The 6,000-nt window shown below is 45.0% G+C and overlaps 1 protein-coding gene and 1 pseudogene across 1 annotated transcript in view; both read left to right on the top strand.

Moving 5' to 3' along the window:
- The window catches only part of asic1b (acid-sensing (proton-gated) ion channel 1b), a 715,429-nt gene that overhangs the window by 193,330 nt on the left and 516,099 nt on the right, over nucleotides 1–6,000 (top strand). The window lies entirely within an intron of this gene.
- On the top strand, nucleotides 2,349–3,051 carry LOC122543295 (annotated as a pseudogene).

The raw sequence follows: 6,000 nt of genomic DNA, 5'->3' as shown, positions 1-6,000 counted from the left end.
GGATACAATAAATGATATTAGTGGATGTGCAGGTAAAACTTTGATGGATGTGGAAGGCTCCTTTAGGGCCTTGGATAGAGGTGAGGGAGGAGGTGTGGGCGCAGGTTTTGTCCCCTTGACCCCGAAACGTCGATTCTCCTGTTCCCTTGGATGCTGCCTGACCTGCTGCGCTTTTCCAGCAACACATTTTCAGCTCTGATCTCCAGCATCTGCAGCCCTCACTTTCTCCTCAAGGAAAGAGGGTGCCCATTAAAATGGGAAAGTATAAAATGTCAGTTTGGGAACTTTCTCCACGCTCTGGCGTAAACCATGTTACATGCCACGGTGTTAACAGCCTAAGTGAGGTGCCAGCAAATTATCCATCTTTTAGTCACACAATTATGAGAACATTGATTTTCTCGAATCTGCGGTGATGCGAGCAGAGGGGAGTTAGTGCCTGATTTGTACCACACTGTCTCACTGATTCGAAACAATTTGCCAATCTTGATTCTTATCGCACCATGTGATGGAGCTGACCTCACACTGCAGTGGGGCGGGGGGATAACATTATTTCATGTGATGGTTTAAATAACCCGATGTTCGAGAAACACATTGATTTTAAATGTAGGATATGAGGTCGGAGAATAGCTGAGGATTCCTGCTTTTTTGTCAGCGTCTTGATCATCCCGCAGATTGCAACAACTTTTTTGTAAAAAAAAATTCCCCTGAACCCCTTCTCCCGCTGCACAAAGTCTTGATATTTGCATTTCCTGCGGCAGCTGTCTTGCTAAGCTGCCTGAGTGCCATTGACATTTACGATGAGTCCTTAGCGATTTTGTGCTCCGGACTTGTGTCAGCGAAGGAATGCCTGAAGTGGAGCTGTCAGAGCAGAGATGGTCAGTTTTGCTGGCGTTGGAATGGTCTTGAAATGCTCCATTTGTTACTTCACCGATTTTCAGGGCCCCATTTCACCCCCACAGTGCATCCATCACCTTCCGATATGCCTGCCTATTCTAGCTGGGAGTCTGAATGGGATGCACCTTGGTGTTAGTCAGAAATTCAAAGGGCGAAATTCGCTTTTCCTGTCAGCAAGCTGAATTTCGACTCATCTGTTCAAACCTCCCAGAGACGATCTGTTGTCATGACTTATCACCTCCCTTTGCGACAGCAAACAAGGCAACGTGGCGCAGATGGCATGAAGCCAACACAGGCTGTGCCAAGCAGTGAGCTTGAAATTGTATACAATTGGCATATCTACTCGACTGCACTCGCTCTCATTCTAAGATAGGATCAACTCATAAGCATTCCCATTTGAAGGAACTTAAAGCTGAGTGTTTGCTCTGTGGCTCATTGGGTCAGTTATAGGTTGAAGTACCTATTCCAGAGAGATAAGTGTAGAATGTCTGAATGAACACTACCATGGTCTTATACAGCACAGAAACAGACCCTTCGGCCCAACTAGTCCATGCCGACCACAGCGCCAGGGACCCAGGTTCGATTCCAGCCTTGGGTGACTGTCTGTATGGAGTTTGCACATTCTCCCCATGTCTGCATGGGTTTCTTCTGGGTGCTGCGGTTTCCTCCCACAGACCAACGGTGTGTAGGTTAAGGTGAATTGGCCATGCTAAATTGCCCACGGTGTTAGGTGCATTAGTCAGAGGGAAATGGGTCTGGGTGGGTTACTCTTTGGAGGGTCAGCGTGGACTTGTTGGGCTGAAGGGCCTGTTTCCACACTGGGTAGGGAATCTAATCTAATCTAATCATCATTCCAAATTAAACTAGTCCCACCTGCCTGCTCCTGGCCCATATCCCTCCAAACCCTTTCCTGTTCACGTCCTTATCCAAATGTCGTTTAAACATTGTAACTGTACCCACATCCACCACTTCCTCAGCAAGTTCATTCCACACGCGAACCACTCGCTGTGTAAAAAATGTTGCGCCTCCTGCCTTTTTAAAAACGTTCTCCTCTCACTTTAAAAATATGCCCCCGTGTTTTGAACTCCCCCATTCACCTTCTCTATGCCCCTCATGATTTTTCAAACCTCAAGGTCACCCCTCAACCTCCTACACTCCAGTGAAAAAAGTCCCAGTCTTCCCAGATTATTCTGTGATCTCAAATCCTCCATTCCCAGCAACATCCTGGTAATTCTTTTCTGAACCGTGTCTAGTTTAATAATATCTTTCCTATAACAGGGCAACCAGAACTGGACAAGGCACTCCAGTACTCATATGCTGAGGGAGTGCTGCACTGTCAGAGGTACTGTATCTCATATGAGATAATATTTGATTTGATTTATTGTTTTCACATGTACCTCAGTACAGTGAAAAGTTGTGTTTTGTATGCAGCACAGGCAGATCATGACGTACAAGGAAAAATAGATCAAAAGGTGTTTTGACAGACTGGGGCATGCAAGGATTCCAGGAGGTGCATAAAGCAAGATCCACATTAGAGTTGAAATTGGGGAGGTCCAGTCAGAAATCTGATAACAACGAGGAAGAAGAATTGAAAACATCATGTAATGACAGCGGACAGCAGATCCCAGGTACAGAGAGCTCGATATGAAGCTGCAAATTGGAAGTACAAATCTTGCTGTGATATCCCAGTGGACAAACGGACTGCAGACATTTCCCAAGTATATACACAGAGTGCTGAAATGAGACCTTTGGGATGCTGTATGATACTGGTGGGTGTTGACGAAAGAACTTGGAGCTCAAGTTGACAAGTGTGACCCTGTTGGTTATTATCGTGGGTTCAAGGCCACTGCTGCAGGAGTCAAACAGACAGAAGCCACAGGCTTCTTGGGAAAGAAAGTTAAGGAAAAGCCTGACTGGATATATGCACAAACTGGAGGGACAGCAATAACCTGCCTGTCCCCAGTGCTGTCCATTGACTTCAAGCCATCAGAAATTGAAGTTGGGGTGGTGACAGTGGATAACCCGAAATTTAGGATTCTTTCAGTAGCTGAAGTTGATGCACATCTGGTTGCTCTAGTAGAGAGGCACTGAAATTCCATGTAGCTTTGTATTTGTTACAAAGAAAAAAATCTTTTTTTTCTTTCAAGTGAATAGAACCTCCAACACCTTTTTTTAACGACTCCTTTTTTTTTCTTTTTTCTTTTTTTTTCTTCTTGGCTGTCTGACACTCTTTTTTTGTATTTTTTTCTTTTTTTTTTCCTTCCCCACACACTACCGCCTAACTGCAGTAGTGCTGATTTTTCCCCATGTTGTGTGTGTGCAGGTGTGAGACACAGTGAAAGACACAAGGTGTATGAATCTTTATCCAATTCCCACCACCAGGAAGGAAAGCAACACCCAAGTGGCCAGTAAGAAAATGTTGTTAATGGAAGACTAGATTGTTGTAACAGAAAGCCATGTACACTGCATTTTAACCTGTACAAATAAAGCTGAGGTTTTGGAACATGCTATTGGTTAAAGTTATGTTTACATGTGCTCACACCTGAACTGTGGATCAAGTAATGGCCACTTTTTATGTAAAAACGAGAGATGAACTTATTGATGCTTCTGTGAAATTCCCAAACTTTGTGATCCAATTAGAACCTGTTATTTTGAGGTTAAAAAAATGCTGTGAAATCATAAAAGTTTAGGTATAGAATACAACCATTTTGGCCCTTTGAACCATTACAGAGGGATTGTTAAATCATGGGCATCTGGGAGTGAACTGGAGAAAAGTTTATGCAATTGTGATTTTACTCCAAAATTACCAAAATGCTGAAAACATTGCATGTGATGCAGTGAAATGAAGATTACGCAAGGCTGACTAATTTCCAAACTTTGTATTTTGTTTTGAAGTTAATATATGAAATCTCTTTACCTTTCTAAAAAAACACAGCGGGGAAGAAGCTGTTCTTGAATCTGTTAGTCTGTGTGTTTAAGCTTTTGTACCCTCTGCCCGATCGAAGAGTTTGGAAGAGGTGATAACAGGGGTGAGGGGAGGGGTCTTTGATGATGTTGCTGCCTTCCCGAGGCAGTGGGAAGTGTAGATGGAGCCAGTGGATGGAAGGTTGGTTTGGGTGATGGACTGGGCTGTGCTCACAACTCTCTGTAGTTTGTTACAGCCCTGGGCAGAGCAGTTGCCGTACCAAGCCGTGATCCATCCGGATAGAATGCTTTCCATGGTACAGCTGTAAAAGTTGGGGAGGGTCTTTCTGGAATTTCAATACACTGAGAGTCTGTTTTCTCCGCTGAATGGAGCAGATGCCATGACACTGTTTCAGAAACTAGCAGGCGGGTTCTGCCTTGGTCAACAGTTGTTCCTCAAACACCCTCACTTCAAAAGAAGGACCTAGCTTTGCTGGTTGTGGGAGTTTGTGGCGTGCTGTGTTTCCTACATTACAACAGCAAAGACATTTCATCAGGTACTGTGTCCAGAGTGCTTTGGCATATCCCAACAATGTAAGAGTTAGGAGCAGGAATTGGCCCTTTTGCCATCTCTGGCCGAGATTGTGAGAACTGCTTTCTAAACGCAAATCTTTCTGTGTTTACCTTGTTCTAGCCTTGTGCAAGACAGGGCAACATTTCTATTTCCCAATCGAGTAGGTCACTGTTACAGCTCAGAGGGGAGAAGGACCTTTTCAAGTTTGCCATATCCAAGGGGGAGTCAGACGCACAGTTTTACCCCCGAGACCCATTCCCTGACTGACATTGTTCCCCCTCCACACCCTCCCCCCCCCAAGACAGTCTGGTGATAGATTCAGAGGATTCCACAGTTGCTCGCCTTGACGTCTTCAATTCTCAGAGTGTGCATACATCGCTGCCTGCAGTTAATAAGTAGTTGCAGCTCTCAAAGTGCCTGTCCCATGTACTTATGGATGCTGTCTATTCCTGTGGCCTCTCTGGGAGGGTCAGTGCACTGTCAGAAGCGAATACTTTCAGAGCAGTGCCTACCTGAACCTGTGCAAGTCACTTTCCAGTTCCAATTCATTTGCTGAAGTGGATGGAAAGAATTGACTTGGCTAATTAGTTGGTTTTAGAGCACAAACCTTTGTGGATTGCAAAGAACTAATATTTGAAAATTTACCAGCAGAGTTTGATCAGTGAGCACTCATGCAGACAAATCTTTACTCATAGCATTTATGCTAACAGTGACAAAGAGTGTGGTGCTGGAAAAGCACAGCCGGTCAGGCAGCATCCGAGGAACAAGAGAAGCCCTTCATCAGGAATGACTAAGAGTGAGCAACCAGGCCAGGCAAATGGAAAGGGAAGAAGATTGTAAAGGCGATGGAGATGAGCTGAGGGATCTGGGTTTCAATCGTTCCTGACGGTTTTGGAATGGGAGTGCAGGAATGTCAGGGGCCCCACATATTGGACTCAGACACGTTGAGCACCGCAGTGAGAACAGGGACTGTGCAAATTGAGTGACGAGAATTCAGTCTTCTTCGAGTTGTAAGCTTGATGGGGTCTGGCAGAAAAGATGGTGCAGCCGTTTGGGTGCAGGTGGTGGACGGGGGTCAAATCAAGTCCAGTTCAGTTGTGAAGGATGGAAAGCTGAGTCAGCATGTGCAGCCACAGCAGTCACTCTGGCAAATCCTGAGGCAGAGGTGAAGCTGCCTTCCTGAGGGCCAGGACAGTACGGGGGCTCCACACGAGGATACATACATAAGAACATAAGAACTAGGAGCAGGAGTAGGCCATCTGGCCCTTCAAGCCTGCTCCGCCATTCAGCAAGAACATGGCTGATCTGTGTGTGGACTCAGATCCACTTACCCGCACCCTAACCATATCCATGAATTCTTTTATTGTTCAAAAAAAATCTATCTTAGCTTTAAAAATGTTTACTGAAGTAGTGTCAAGGAATTCCATAGATGAACAACCCTCTGGGTGAAGGAGTTCCTTCTCAATTCAATCCGAAATCTGCTCCCTCTAATCTTGAGGCTATGCCCTCTTGTCCTCGTTTCACCCACCAGTGGAAACATCCTCGCTACCTCTATCTTATCTACTCCCTTCATAATTTTATGTTTCTTTAAAACCCGTCCTCATTCTTCTAAATTCCAATGAATATAA

This window comes from Chiloscyllium plagiosum, chromosome 43, assembly GCF_004010195.1.
Source record: "Chiloscyllium plagiosum isolate BGI_BamShark_2017 chromosome 43, ASM401019v2, whole genome shotgun sequence".
Taxonomy (NCBI): domain Eukaryota; kingdom Metazoa; phylum Chordata; class Chondrichthyes; order Orectolobiformes; family Hemiscylliidae; genus Chiloscyllium; species Chiloscyllium plagiosum.
Note: the sequence above shows the minus strand (reverse complement) of the source record. Positions and strands in the feature narration are given on the sequence as shown.